Genomic DNA, 16,583 nt, shown 5'->3' with positions numbered 1-16,583 from the left:
GGGGGGGGGAAAAAAAAAAAAAAAATGAATTTGTCCCCTTTGAAAATTTCCCAACTTGCCACCTGATGTCGATGTTGGTGCCAATAGGATTGGGAGGATAAAGAGAAATGGAAGTACTATGCAGAAGGAGTGCAAGAGAGGTGAAGGAAATCTAGGTAAACAAGTTTGCTAGCAGTGTAAGAGTGGCACCCGACAGTCGGGTTGGATGTGTGATGAAAGAAAGGAAACCCTGAGCAGCTTTTTGCATTTTTATTTTTATTTTTTTTTCATGCAACAGCTGTTTCAAATGTCGGCCTCTTTGCATTCCTCTCTAGAAAAATGAGTAACGGCCTTTTTTAAATATATATAAGATAGGTAAGCATTACCAACCACTTTGGCTGCCTTTGTTTAATAGCCACCCACTACGTTCTAGAGATGTTGTTTGTATCCAATATTCTTTTTTAGACTTGTCTTCTCAACTGTAATGCATTTCGGAGCTATTGTCTGTGGACCTACTTATTTTACTCTCCTCATATTTCAGTCAAGTTTTTGTCTTTGTCTCATACATAAATCCAGTTTCTTAAAATATTTGACAGGCATTCGGGTGTTATTTTATTTTATTGTAAATAATAAATGTTAACTAGCTATTTATGAAATAGTAGCCCCCTCCCCCTTCCACGGGGAGAATAGAAAAACAAAGATGATTGATCTAAAAAATAAATGAAGAATGGAAAGAATTTACTGGTTTATTTTGTTAATTAAACATTGTTTAGGATGATTAAATGTTTGTCTAACATCAAAACAGATTTTGAATATTTGTAAAGTTATCGGCTGTTAAAATTATCAGAATAAATTCTCGTTCAAGTGTTACATTTATAAATGTAATAAAAATTTATCTATTAAAAAAAGTAAACAAGTTTTTGTTGAGCCGTCCCCTTAAATAATCAAACTTTACCCAATATCCATCATTAACGATTACTACACTACTACTTTACATTCATTAATCCTTATCTTCGAATAGTCTTTGGGCCTTTATAAGTGGTGACTTTCTTGTAATAATTAAAAACTTATTGTAATTTTAATGCTTCAAGAATTGTGTGAATTCTGAATTTGGAAAGAAACAATTTTAGGTTGAGTTAAAAGTTAATGTGATGTGTGAAAATAATTTTTTTTAAACTTTTATTCAAGAAATTTTTATTTTAAAGTTAATAAACTAACAAAATAAAAATCTTCAAAATAAAGATCATTGTTCACCATTTAATATCAATGACTTGCAAGCTTTTATATTTCGTCAAAATACCAGTCCTTCAACATTGAATAGAAAGTCTTGACAGACTTTTTCAAAAGATCTAAATTGGTAATCTTTCATGATGTGCTGGATTTCTTGGAATCAGCTGTAGTTAGATGAAGCAACAACTTTACTTCAGGTGAGATCCTGTTGCTGAGTCTTATAATGATATGCAGCTTGTCAAAATGGCTTTTTTTTTTTTTTTTTTTTTTTTTTTTTTTTTTTTTTTTTATGGACAACACTTGTTGCTTTTCAGCTAGCTCAAAATTAGACTATAACTTAATATGGCCAAACATTTTAGACAAGACTGTCTTACAGATGAGTTGGAATCGGAAAACAAAAGAATCACCAATGTTCAAGACCTTCGATTGCAAAAAAAATTGGAAGAATGGGCCAACCAACAGCGTGCTAAGTATTTTCTGAATTAATTCACTCAGGATTAGGTAGGCTCAATAGCCTGACTTTAAAAAAAAAAAAAAAAAAAAAAAGGATCACTCCACTATGGTCAGAAGATAATGGCTGCTCAAGATCAAGGATTGATGACCAATGCTTTTAAAAAGATGAGTGGTTTCAGCAATGTCAAGTTCAAATGCTGCTACACAGTAGTGTGAGCCACCTGACGTCCATATATGATGCAACACATTGTTCTACTGAACCATCTATAAAAAGTTGAATATCGACTGTAGCAGCAATCCTGGGAACATGTTTACCAGAAAGAACAGTTGGAAATAAGTCATACACCATTCACTATGACTATGCCATCCTACAGCTACCTAGAAAATAGAACTATTAAATCTGACATGGTCATATAGGACAAGGAGAAAGTAGTAATCGTACAAGTTGGTGTCAAAAAATATCTAGTATCTAAAAAAAAAAAAAAAAAAAAAAAAAAAATATAACGTTATATTTTTATTTTTTTTTGAAGAAATAATGTAAATTTTATTTTTCATTTAATTTTGGATGAACCATAAGTTTACTGATGCTGGCTTAAACAGCGGAGAGGGGAAAATATGAAATACCAAGGTCATCTATGACGTGGAAAGAAACTGGAATCTTAGGAAGATCTTCATTCCAGTAATTATAAAAACAATCGGACATGTGAAAAATTTCAAAAACTACCAGTGAACCAATTGTGACAGATAAAACAATTGCACTTAAAAGGACAAATAGAATCTTTAAAATATGTTTTAGAATGTATGAAATAGTGATGAATGTCTGGCATGTCCGGTAGGAATCCCCATCCCCAGCTAAAATAAAATAAGAAAATTGAAAAAAACTATTTCAAGTCTTTAGCTGATTAAATGTACTTGCATAGCAATGGTTTACTGAACCGGAGATTAGCTTAAAATCTTAAATTACAACAGTGTTTCAATATTATTGATCAAAATTTAAAAAATTTGAGTTATTTATTTTTAATTTAAAAATAAATTTGTTGCATTAAAATTTCTTAACATGTTTTTTACAATGACACCATGTTGCCTTTAAAATGAGAAATGTAATATAAGTAAAATGAATTTTATTCAAGAAAAATTTTACTTATAACTTTAGCTCATGCCATTTTACTAGCTATACCTTGCAAATGTGTCATTGATTGAAAGTTCAGCTATATGAGCAAATCAAACTTTAACAATTGGAAGATGTTTACGTTTTATTAGATCTGTGTTTAATGTTAAACACTGATTTCTTATAAAACGTAAACATCTTCCAATTTTGATAAGTACGGCACAATCTCGTTGATACACCGGTTCTCGCCAGATCACCGAAGTTAAGCAACGTTGAGCCTGGCCAGTACCAGATGGGTGACCTTCTGGGAAGGTTAGGCATGGGGCCAGCACCTTCACCCTGTAAAAAGAACTCCTCGCTACATAGCATCTACAAAAAGTTGTAGATGACTAAAGGCTCAAAGGCTATGGATGGTTTAATATATATATATATATATATATATATTAACTACTTTAAAATAAATATTAATAATTTTTTATACATACAGACACTAGTTCAATGCTTATGCAATCAAGTGTAGGAAATGATAATTACTGCTGGTCCAGAGATTCAAACCAAGTATATATATATATATATATATATATAATTACTATTTAAATATTTTCTACGTGCATAAAATTATCTAAAAAAAAAAATAAACAATCTTCTATATATTTGGAGAAATAATGTAAATTTTATTTTTCTTTTAATTTTTGTCTTGTATAAGGTTTAAAAGAATTGGATGAACCATAAGTTTGCTGTTGCGGGGGGGGGGTATTTGTGTCCATTTTAACTAAAATAAATGAATGTTATAATGAATAAACAAAAATATAACATAAGGATTGTGATTGTAATATTAACAGTGGAGTTGGCTTTATCAGGTTTAATTCTTTTAATGTTAAATTATGCACTCGCAATGTTGGGATATGTATGATACCCCCCTCCCCCACATCGATATATTAACTTGTAGTCAATATGTGCTTCAGACTAAATATGCAACACAATATTAGCTACTTGTATTTTCTCTACCGCTCTCCCTCAAACCAAGACTGTACCCTAATAAACAAAGTCTCAGACAGCATAGATATAGCACTCTCCCTCGATACTAGTGCACAAATACATGTATTTGGTGACTTCAATGTCCACCACAGTAACTGGCTAGGATTCTCTAATCACACAGACGTAGCTGGTAGCGCAACACATAGCTTCTCTATATCCCATTCCCTATCTCAGTTGGTTACATTTCCGACACGTTTCCCAGACCAGCAAGATCAACATGCCTCACTTCTAGATCTCTTTCTGACAATGGTTCCCAATGACTGTACAACAAATGCCCACAGCCCACTCGGGAATGCTGATCACGCTGTGATAATGGTAGAAATCAGCCTAAATTCTCGCCCTAAAACTGAAGACCCACTACTCAAAACAACGAGGTATTACAAAAAGGCTGATTGGGAAGCCATCAGGGAGCTCATCAGAGATGCCCCATGGCAAAATATCTTTACTCTTCCAGCGGAACAGTGTGCAAATGAGACCACTAAATGGTTCAAAACTGCTATTGAAGCACATGTTCCCGCACGGAAATTCTATAGCAAGCCCCACTCCCCCCAATGGTTTACTTCTGCTTGTGCAGCTGCCATTTGTCAAAGGCAGCATGCGTTCCGCAGATCCAACCGACATAAGTCCAGCTCAAATAAACAGAAGTTTATAGAAGCTAGAAATAATTGTAAGAGAGTGATAGACAGCTAAGACAGATTACTCTGAAACCACCAGAAAACGCATCAAAGCACAGAAATTAGGAACCCGGGATTTTTGGAAAATCTACAACAGCATAGTAAATAATGGACAGTCAACTATTCCCCCACTATCAAACAATCATGAGGTTGCTTGCACGGCAACTGACAAGGCTAATCTGCTTGCCAGTCAGTTTGCCTCAAACTCCACACTGAACTCAGTACACTACTCACTCCCTGATTTTCCTCTGCGAACAGACGCGTCACTAGACGATTTGAAAATCACCCCTTCTCAGGTACATGCTATTATAAAAAACCTAGACACCTCAAAAGCATATGGACCAGATCTCATCCCGGCTGTGCTATTAAAAAAATGCTCTGCCGAGGTTGCTCCAGTTCTGTCCAAACTTTACAATAAATGCCTTAATGAATCTTGTTTTCCCGACTGCTGAAAAACCGCCTCTGTGGTACCAGTCTTCAAGAATTCTGGTGAAAGAACTGACCCACTAAATTATCGCCCCATTAGCCTCCTCCCGCTTTTCGCCAAAATATTTGAGTCCTTAGTTAATCAAGCCCTAGTCCAGCACCTAACAGCTGCTAAACTCCTGACTGACAAACAATATGGATTCAGGCAAGCCCGTTCAACAGCAGATATCTTAACTGTAGTTTCTGAACGTATATACCGTTCATTGGATAAAACAGGGGAGGGTAGAGCGGTGGCCCTCGATATATCTAAGGCTTTTGACAGGGTATGGCATGATGGTCTTCTCAGGAAAATTAGATCATATGGAATCACTGGAAGAATTCATAATGTAATTAAATCCTTCTTAAGTAATAGAAAAATCAAAGTTGTCCTCGATGGTCGTACATCCAACGTTGTCAACAAAAACCGTCCTCTCATGACTACGACCGGTTCTACGCATGCGTCTGACGTCATGACCTGATTTAGTTTAAATAGTTGAAGAACTGACTAAATTTCATTTAAGTCATGTTAGCTCAGTTGGTTAGAGCGTTGGTTCATTATCTAACTGTTTTGGGTTAGAACCGTGGTGTGAGATTTTTTTTTTTTTTTACTTCGCTTATTCTTAGGTTTTCATTAACATCCCCACCACCGACCACACACCCAAAAACACCCGGGTACCCACCGATTTTAAAAAATTCTAATATCGAAACAGGCTTATTTAAGCCATTTTTCACGTGTTTTTTTTTTGGGGGGGGGTAGTTTTAATGTTCGTTTTTTCTGTTTTCTTTTTTGTTTTTCAATTTTTACATTTAACTTTGTTCGTTTGCCTTACGTTAGTTTTTTGTTTTTTTTTGTTTTTTTCGGTGTTTTGATCCCCCCCCCCCCCCGCTTAAGTTTTAACGTTCGTTTTTGTTTTCTTTTTTTTTTTTACTTTGCTTATTCTTAGGTTTTCATTAGCAACCACACACCCCTCCAAACACTCGGGCAACGCCGTGTACCCCCCCCCCAGTCTATATATATATAAGCGAAAATGTGTATATGTATGTTCGCTTTTTGTGCATGTCCAAGAAAGGCTTTTTTCAGAGAAGCGGTCGGTCGGCTCGCAACTTAAAACTTTTTATATCACATATAAATCGTAATCTCTTAGTTAACAACGGAGCTCGCCTGTCTATTTAATTTGCTCGACTTCGGGAAGATAAATATTCAACGTTTGCCGCATGTGGATTAGGCTTTTTCATATAATAAAAGCAACACTAAATCTGGCGGTATTTTTTACGGTGGCAATCACCGGAAATGTCCGAAAGCAATCAGCTTTGATCAATGTGGAAATATTTTCCATATATCAAACAATTGCTATTCAATTTGGACCCCACCAACATCTTGGGAAAATAAAAATAAAAAAGCATTTCCACAGTAAATGAAATACTATCTCGTAGTCAAAGTTGACCTCATTAAGTCATTAAAACGTGCACCTGCCAAATCTAAGTAATTGTTTCCGTTAGTATCTCGTGGTGGGTCAATGGTTAACGTCGCACACTTTTTTTTCACACTTTAATTTTCAACTTCGCCTCAATGGTTCGGGTTCGATCCTCATACTCACCTACCAAAAAAACTTTTTTTTTTATTTAGGGAAAAAAATGAATTTTGTTAAATATTGTTTATAGGAGCTTTTCATTTTAGTTGTCACCAACTGTAGTTTTCACTTAAAAACTTTTTCACATAAGCTAGGTTACTCCTCTTATATTCAATCTGATATGAGTTAGCAATGGCTTGTGACTCTTTACCTGAGAGTACATCTTTCAAACTGCTTGGCCTAACGTTTACACGAATCATGAGTTGGAACAATTACATTGAAAGAATTGCCAGGGCCACTGCAAAGAAGGTAGGCTCTCTCTACCGTGCTAGAAAACTACTAACACCCGAAAGTATCCTGTACCTCTACAAGGCCACCGTTCGCCCATGTATGGAGTATTGTCATATTTGGGCTGGTGCATCTACTACTAGTCTCTCGCTCCTAGACAAGGTTCAAAAGAGTCGCCAATCTGATAGGCCCTGAACTGGCATCTAAGCTTCAGCCTCTGTCCCATCGACGAAATGTTGCATCCCTCTGCCTGTTTTACAAGTATTTTAATGGTGAATGCTCTGGCGAACTGCAGACACTTGTGCCCCCACGACGTAGACACGCTCGACAGACCCGACAGGCAGCTAAATCCCACCCCCACACAGTAGAGATCTCTAGATGTAAAAGATCTTTCTACTCCAGTAGTTTCTTCCCCAGAACCACTAGACTCTGGAATTCCATTCCAGGTCACTGCTTCCCCAACTGTACTGACATGCAGAAGTTCAAGTGTAACGTGAACCGACATCTTGCTGCCCAAATCCCAACATAGTATTCCAGTAGTTGTTGCCCCTGATAGTAGCCCCCTACACCAAAGTGGCAATGTGCCTTGTTTGGGGTGAAAATGTAATTAAAAAAAAGTTTTTTTTTTTTTTTTTTTTTTACTGAAGGATGTTATATTCTCAATAACATGGTACAGTGATAACAAATAAAAATTTGTCAAAAGAAAAGCTTGATTTTTTTTTTTCCAGCTTCTATCCTATTTAGGTTTGAATGTATGTTAGATGGACGTCACTTGCATCCTTTATCACAGTGGACACCTAACATGGGAGCTGCCAACATGCTGATAACCATGAACATAGACATAACAATATATTTGCAACTGTTTAAGACCATTCCTTTTTTTTTTTTTTTTCTCTCCAGTTCAGTTTTGAATTTGACTTTTTAATTTTAACGCTTTTGTTCATGTGACTGCCAACCTTCTTCAGGCACATCTCTTTGAACTGTGGAACGTATATGACAAAACAAAAAGCCAAGTATGTTCAACGATGAAGTTCTGTTGCCACATTTGGCCAAGACCTGCTCAGAGCACTCTATCCTGCCTTGACAGTTACAAAACCGACTTTGTAGCCTAGTAGGGGATTCCCTTTTCTCTTCTCTGCAACCTCTTTCACAGAAGAGACATTGCGAGCTTGTCTCTGCTCTATCATTTTTATGGCAAGTGCTTGTCTGAGCTCCAATCTATGGCCCCCCCTTCCCCACTTGCTAAACTTTTACAAAAACAATCACTCGGCTAGTTACAACCACTATATACACTCTCTGTGTGCCTAAATGCAGATTCCATGATTCAAGCATCATTCTTGGAACAGCTTGCCTATGGAATTCTGTTCTGCTAGTTTGTCGTTGTCTTCAAGTCCGACGTAAACAAGTTCTTATTGAACCATCCTCATAAATAATTATACCAAATTACCAAACGATTATTACCCAATTGTCTCAATGACTATAATACACACATTAATCCTTATTGTCGAGTAGCCTCCACATCGATATGTGATCATCTCTTTAAAAAAATCAGAGTTTGAAGATGGGAAGTTAGATCGGTTGAAATATGGAAATATTAAGATGAGGATAAGGATTCCTCAACTTTTTTTCTTTATAAAATCTTTTTTTTTTTTTTTTTGTGTTCTAATCTTTTAAGGCGATCAAAAATTGAGTAAAATAAAAATGTGAAACAAAATCTGAAAGTATATGACCATTTAGATTTTCTGAGTGACTCTTGATTGTTTCGGATGTTATTCTGGGGGTGAAAGGTTTTGAAGGGTTCAAATGCTGTTTCATAAGAAAGATAAGGGGGGGGGTTAAGTCAGGAAATTCTATTGTTTATAAAAAAATAACTAAATCTCAAGGTCTTATCTACAATACTTACCTTTTTAAGAAAACCTTTTCATTGGTTTAATTTTGTTTTTATAATCAGATGAGGAGTTTGTTTTAAGGTTCGGCAATGTTTACAAGTGTTGGAATAATGTTACCGTTTACATCTATTGTAATCTTAAGAGTTAACTTTTAGTTTAATACTAGCGAAATCATACCGCATTGTCCGTGACAAGTGTTGAAGTAGTTTTTTGTATAATTGACTTACTTTAAACCTATAAGTTGTCTGAGTCGCCAATTTTTGCTAAAATAACTGACTCTAGAGCTGTGGAGTTGATCACCTAAATGCTTGGATTCTGACTTTTGATGTCTAAAACTCACCCCTAAAGGCCTATGGGGTCTGAGCATTATTCAGGTCATACAGAATTGTGGGATAATTTATACCATAAATAATTCATGAATTCATTTTCATAATTAACAAATATCTGCACTCTCTTCACATATATTTTTACTAACTTATTCAAACACAATTAGATAATCATCAAATTTCTGTGTATGTTGGTATGTCTAGCTAAGAATCAATAACCACTAAAATTATTTCAAATTAGTATATTCTTGATGGGCATTGCAACCTGGATAAACTATATCTAAAATTTAGAACCAGAAAAATGATTTGTTCTTTGTAGATCAACTGGGCCAGATTTTATTGGGGGGGAGATGGGGGGGGGGGTTCAGTGGAAATTTTGTAGTGGCTTACTTACTGCCTTTTTTCTTTCAAAATATTGGTCAACTTCTCAACTTTTAAAATGTTAAAATTTTTCTTGCTAGAAAAAAAATATTGTCAGATCTTTGAAATAAAACGAATATTGCTTTATGATAATGTGCTCTAAACAGAAACATTCATTTTGAATGTGCTCCTGTCTTATTAAAGAACCAACTGTTAATTTTGTATGCAGTGCCCTTCTGTTTGTGGGGTGATAAACTTTCTATTCGTATTCAATTTGGGAACTATTAATTTTGAAATTTTGGCATCTTTGATCAGACATCATTTTAAAAATGCCGTATGAAAAATGAAAACATGATTTTTTTTTCTTCAACAAATTTGGGTCAGAGAGGATTTTTTTTTTTTTTTTTGTAATTGTAAATATTGCTTATGATCTAAATAAAGTACCTTTCGTTCTAATGAAGTCGATAATAAAATAAAAAATCTGGAAATATATGACCATTTGTTTAGATTTCCTGAGTGAGTCTTGATTGTTTCGGATGTTATTCTGGGGGTGAACGGTTTTGAGGGGTTCAAATGCTGTTTCATAAGAAAGATAAAGGGGGGGGGGTTTATTTTATTTATTTTTTTTAAGTCAATCAAAATAGTAAAAGAAATTATGTGCAATTTCCAACCACATATCTCCTGAACTAAAATGGCTGGAGTATATTACAAACGAAAAAGTCTAGGATGATCGAAAACTATCCTGGAATATTGAGCTGAATATTGATTATTTGTATTACTTGGACTACTGTTCTTGTCTTGATCGTTATTCACATGGCATCTGAGCCAATGTAACCTTCAGCCCTCTCCAGGTTGTATCTTATTAAATCTGGAACCGTTTAGTTCTCTTACTGTAAGAACTCCAACACCAGGGTTGGAAAGTGGGATTAAGGATGTGCGCTCTGCAAAAAGTGCCCGGGACGCCCTGTTGGCATTCCCCAGTGAGGGCGCCTCAGGCAATTAGTGCTAAACTAACCCCTTAAAGTGAGAAGGCAAAGCCTGGGAGGGTGGACCTCCTACAACTGCACAGAACTAAACTCCCACTGCAAAATGAACAGGGACCGGATCACTACAGAAATGATCTAATCTCTGTTGATTTTGGGAGCCCAGGATAAAAATTCCTGGGATCTGCACAGAATATCACAGGTATCTTTTTTTTAATCCATGAGTGGAGTTATATGCTCTTTCACAGGATACTTATATTAAATATTCCATGCGATTTTTATTTTTTCAAGTTGATGCACTTCATTAAAATGCTAAAAGAAACCTAATTTCTATCTCTACTATTATAAGACGTCATTTTGTGCGTGCACGTGAGTCCCTTCCTCATAGGTTCTTAAACGGCTGAGCATATCTTTTGCAAATTTCACACAAAGCTAATTTATATGTCTGCCAATGTTCTTAGATATGTTTTGTACAGAAATTCATCTAAGTATCAAAAATCAAAAGAATCCGATCTTAAAAACAGCTTTTCTTTCTTATAGATGAAAAGAATAATTTTTACAGGGGAATATTTTACGTTACACCAGCAAGGGAATAATAAAATTTGAGCAAATCATTTCTGCTTTAAAAAAAAAAAAAAAATTATAATCTGCAGATATAGCTTAGTGGTAGAGCATTCGACTACAGGTTGAATGATCTCTTGTTCAAACCCGGGTGTATCTCACCATTTTATTTTACTTTTTTATAGGAGTTCAGTTTACGATAAAAGACGTACTATTTAAAATCACTGCAAATCATTTCTTCGTTTGCATATTTTAAAACTAAATATTAACCAGAAATGACTTCTACAGCATTCATCATCAAGCCCAAAGATCAGCTGATGTGATATTGTAAACAAATGCAGATGGAATTTGATGAACGACATCATATTTTTTTCTTTTGCGAATTGGTTCATACATACCTATAAAACAGCTGTTAAACCTGATGTAGTAATATAGTAACCTTCGAAGTGCCCCCAATGAGTTAAACAGAACTGAGAGGAGGAAAATGATGAAATATCAAGGTCTTATGTATAATATTAAAAGAAACTGGAATCTTGGGAAGATCTCCATTAGGAGCCACTGGACTCATGTAAAAGAGTCTCAAAAACTACCAGACGAATATACTTTGTGAACCAAGTGCTAGAGATACGAACAATTGCACTTAAGGGCCAGTTAGAATCTTAAAAAAGATATTTCTGTTGGAATATCTGAAATAGTGGTTGAATGTCTGACATCTGGTAGGCTGCCCCATCCTCAGCTAGAACAAAATGATAACATTGAAAACTAAGGCTATTTGTGTTCACAATCAGACAATGGATATAATTGAAAGCGGACAGCTATTTAATAAATTATATTTTACTTAAATACTTCTGTTCTTCCCATAAAACAATTTTAAAGACTTAAATCTCCATTTCTTATTGATGTTATAGTCATTAGGCTGATGCTCTTCTCAGCAGGTGGGTTTCAAGAGTAACCTTTTCACCTAAGCAAAAGAACAAGCTTTTGGTGATCCTCCTGATATGTGCTTTGTTCTTTCTTCCATGCTAAGTTCAGCCTCCTTCACTTTAAGCCATTTCTGTTTTCAGGTCATCCAAGTACTTTGTTTTTTTTTTTTTTTCTACATTGGTCACACACTTCTGTTGCAGAGGAACAAACTGATACAAATTCCTTTTAGTCTGACACAAGGCTCACATCTCGGAGAACTGCTTAGTATATATTCTTCGATAATTAATGTTACTTAAGGAAAGCCTGACATTTTCACATGTTTAATTAGTTAAGCTTGAATGGTTTTGTAGTCTGAAGCCATTTTTATCATGCATATTGGTATTGATTTCTTTTCAATAACCGGTTTGATCGGTATTAAGCTCTTTCAATATTGATCTATGAAGGTCGTGGTTGACTGATTAACAACTTCACTTTAGTTATGTTAACCCATTAGTCCCCCCCCCTTTTATTTTTAAGGATCAAAAGAATAAATAACCATATTTTAACAGCATCTTTGTCAGAGATATCTATTATTAAAGACTGAAGTCTGTCGGATATTACATATATTTGATGTATATTGACAACACCAATGTTTTTAATCTTCTGTGAAAATGTACAGTCAAAGGATAGTCTATTTTATCTATTCAATTTTTTTTAGTTGTTACACATTTTGGTAAACAAAAAAAAAATTATTTAAAAAAAATATAAAGCTTAAAGAGATTAAAAAGTTGAACCCTATTAATGAATTGAGAAAGTGCCATACATGCACCATTCCAAACTTCCTGTTTGTTGAATACTCTCATGGTTGTTGATTATGACAGTCTGCTTTCATAGCTACACTAGCAGGGAAACCTGAGGTTGCCCAAGATTGAATAAGGATTAACAAATGTTCCACACTTCCAATACTTTTATTGTCATCGAAATCGATGAATTTGCCCATTTTTTAATCAAATCGATTGATTGCTTGCTCTAGTTAAGGACCCACCATGATGCACTAAGAGGAAGCTTCACGTGCCTCGCCACAGTTACTTGGTCCTCAGTACATTGTAGTCTACATTACACTGTAGAAAACCTACAACTGATTTTCTAAAAAAATTTTATAAAATGACTTGAATTAAAGTTTAAAATGCAAAAATCAAGTATTATGGTTCAATTGTGCTCTAAATAGAAACCTTCACTTGAACAAGTCCCTGTCATATCAGAACGAACTGTTGATTTTATATGCCAGGGCCCTTCTGTGTGTGACAAAACTTCTCAAATGCACTTGTGATGTTAGGCTGTATCAGAATGTTAACTTCCTGTTCTTTTATCAGATTTTTTTTTTTTTATTTTTTTTATTTTTTTTTTTAGTATCAATTTTTTATACTTATTGGGCATTCTGATGCAAAACTTATCTAAGAATACTAGCACACATAAAGTACATTTATGTGAAAATTAAAAATCTGCCTAGCCGTTTCAGTCTATAGGGAACAAACTCTCACAGCCTGCAAATCCAATGTTGGCTGTTGACCGGCTTCAAATTTCCTGGCCAGTATTACTTCCTGTAGTCATGTTGCAAAAGCATGAAGCACTAGTGTCTGTAGGTGTTAAAAAAAACAAGGCCGATAGCCATTAGTCGCGTGTGCTCTCGTGTAATGAATGAATGCGTGAATGTAGGATTGACATGAAATTCTTAAAGATAAACTAAAATGACTTAAATAAATAAAATGCAAATGACTTAGAATGACTTTAATGACCTTAAGAATGACTTGAATGCTTAAAAAATAACTCTAATCCTTCCAAAACAACTTGAATGATCTGGAGAATGACTTGAATGGCTTTGAGACTGATTGGTGGGTAATCATTTTACATTAAATTAATACAGAAAAGTGATCTCCCACTTTACATCACAATTAAGTACATCATGTAGTAAGAACAGATACTACACTTTGATCTTGGCCAAAAGGCCAAGAAAAGGGTATTTATTTGCTCCCCCACCGAGCAAATTAGGCACAAGGATGATTTTTAATATGAGGAGTGAAGGGAAAATGGGGGCCAACTCCTCGGGGAGTAGGGGAACTGGATAGTGACAATTGGTATGAAGGGTTTCCCCGACATTGACCAAGGTCTTATATGTAGAGCTGTCCCCACATATGGCTTGCAGTATCTGCTGGGATAGATACTACACTTTGATCTTGGCCAAAAGGCCAAGAAAAGCTTAAAAAGCTAAGAACAGCATCTATTAACAGACCTTTGATCTTAACCAAAAAGGCCAAGCACAAGTGTTACGGACAGGCTGACCGAAGGAGTGACTTATAGTCGCTTGCACGTGACTAAAAAAAAAAAAAAAATTATTATATATATATATATATATATATACACACACACACACTCCTACTATTCTATGATTTTGCTCAAATGTTTTTACTAATAGGTTAACTAAAACGTTTCTAAAGAGTTGAATCTAAGTTATGATGATTCGTTTTTGCTAATTTCTATTAGATCCACACATTGATCTTTAAGATCAGTTGCTTAAAAAGAAAATTCGACTTTTGGTCAGAACTGTTCACCTGTTTTCCAAATTCATTCAATATGAGGGGAAAATATCCAAGACCTAACCATACCTCATTCAAACACTAGAGTTGAACCTCTAGTGAGCCAGACGCTAGGGCTAAAATGTGCCAAGACTTACCTCGGCTAGATATGAAGTTGGTTGCTTGACGTTTTAGTTAGTTTGGCAAGCCTCAAAATATATTTATGAAATAGCTTTTGAATGAATCGGTCATTGTTAATTGATCATAAATAAGAATTTGGAGAACAAGGAAAACGTGATCATAGATTTAACAAATTGGTCATTATAATTCTTGTCAAAATCTTTTGGATGAAGAGTTCTTGTAATTTATATTTAGTATTACATAACTCAGCACAAGGTATTGATATGCTGTAAATAAAACAAACAAAACTAAAATTCATTACATTTACTTGTTAATTTTATGAAGGTAATAGATCTAATTTATCTCAATCTGAAGAATAAAAATGGTTTGGACATTCTACTGCTCCAGTAGATATCTCACTGCCGATACAAGCCTCTACCTGTATAAAAATACATACTAGGATGGATTACTATTTCCACACCTGAGCAGGAGCTGCTTGGAGCATCCTATCCTACCATGACAGTTCAAACCGGCTTCAAAACAAAGTAGGTGATGCCCTTTTCTCTTCCCGTCAACCTCTTCTGCACAGAAGAGATATTACGAGCCTGTTTCTGCTCTATCATTTTCTTGGCAAGAGTTTGTCTGAGCTCCAATCAATAGCTCCCACCCCCTTGCCAAACTTTCACAAAAACATTCGTCTAGTGAAAACCGCTATCACCCGCCACCCTCACTCTATTTGTGCCTAAATCTGAATGTGGATTCTATGAACAAAGCTTTTTTTTCCCTGAAACTTCCTGCCTGTGGAACTGCTTTCTACAATATGGTCATCTTCGTCCAATGTAAACGAGTTCTTGTTAATCTGTCCCCTTAAATAATCAAATTATACCAAATTCCCACTATCTATTTTGTGTGCAGTCAGCACCAACCCTATTCAGGGTTTAACCAGTTTCCTCTGAAGGAGGAAGTTTCATGGGAGTATGAAATTCACAAGCGGTCCCCAGTCGCATTTATGTCTCAGTTAGGGGAGATGACGACGTTAGGTTTTTGCAGGGAGGTGTCGACGTCCTCCTACATACAGCACCTGGACTTCCCAAATTGGTCACCCATTTTAGTAATGACCAGGCTCAACGTTGCTTAACTTCGGTGATCTGACGGGAACCGGTATGTCAACGTGATTATGCCGTATATTATCTATTACTATGCTGTTGTCTCGATGACCACCATACACGCATTAACCCTTATCCTCAAGTGGCCTTTGAGCCTTGATAAATGGTGACTCCCTTAAAACAAAGCAAAGTATTTTATTACTCTTTAAATATTGTATTTTATGTCTAACAGAAGTTTGCTTTTTTGAAGTACTTTTATGCAAAGTCTTTTTTTTTTAATTAATATGCAGAGGGAATATTGTGTCGCGATGGAAACAAAGAATGAGTAGCAGTAACGGTTGAGTGTCAAATCTTTTTATGACATTTGATCCGTTTCTTTAAACAACGGCAAAAAAAAAAAAAATTGAATGTTGTCGCATGCGTATGTGCAATCTTTTGTTGCATTGCATGTTACAGATTGCAGAAGGATTTCTTTTGTGAAGTGAGTTGTATATTTATTTACCTCTGAAAGAGATCACACAAGGTCAGGTTAGGTTTTGAAAAGCCAGTGCGTTAGGTGAAGTACACTTCGGGTTACAAAGCAGTAAACTAATCCTAACCTTCTCAGAAAGTAAAACCTGGGAGTGAACCTCCTAAATGTAAACAGAACCATATCTCAATCCAACAACAAAGCTATTGTGATACTCGCAAGAGTGTTTTTCTTTTTTCTAGTTGGGGATGGAGCATCCTACCAGATGCCAGTCTAAACCTCATCAAACCATAGTATGATATTCATAAAAAGATTCTATAAATAAAATTTACTTTTTCACTTTGTCCACTGAATTTTATTGAGTGTAATATGAACAGATATCTCACTGCTCAACTCCCCACGGCCCTCTGTTAGGCACAATCCTAGATAGTAACCACTTATGTTCCAAGTGGCAATATGTCTGATTTGGGATGAAAGAGGTTAAAAA

At 35.3% G+C, this 16,583-nt stretch overlaps 1 protein-coding gene, 1 non-coding gene and 1 pseudogene across 3 annotated transcripts in view; 1 reads left to right on the top strand and 2 right to left on the bottom strand.

The window, feature by feature from the left end:
- The window catches only part of LOC145277542 (transcription factor E2F5-like), a 94,801-nt gene that overhangs the window by 26,907 nt on the left and 51,311 nt on the right, over positions 1-16,583 (top strand). The gene's annotated exons all lie outside the window — the stretch shown is intronic.
- LOC145278434 (U2 spliceosomal RNA) lies at positions 13,652-13,847 on the bottom strand. Its single transcript, XR_013868362.1, has one exon. It is a non-coding gene; the product is annotated as a U2 spliceosomal RNA (small nuclear RNA).
- LOC145278627 (5S ribosomal RNA) lies at positions 15,591-15,709 on the bottom strand (annotated as a pseudogene).

The sequence above is a fragment of the Euprymna scolopes genome, chromosome 6 (assembly GCF_053919585.1).
Source record: "Euprymna scolopes isolate OS-2025 chromosome 6, ASM5391958v1, whole genome shotgun sequence".
Lineage (NCBI taxonomy): Eukaryota > Metazoa > Mollusca > Cephalopoda > Sepiida > Sepiolidae > Euprymna > Euprymna scolopes.
This window is presented reverse-complemented; position numbering and strand designations above follow the sequence as displayed.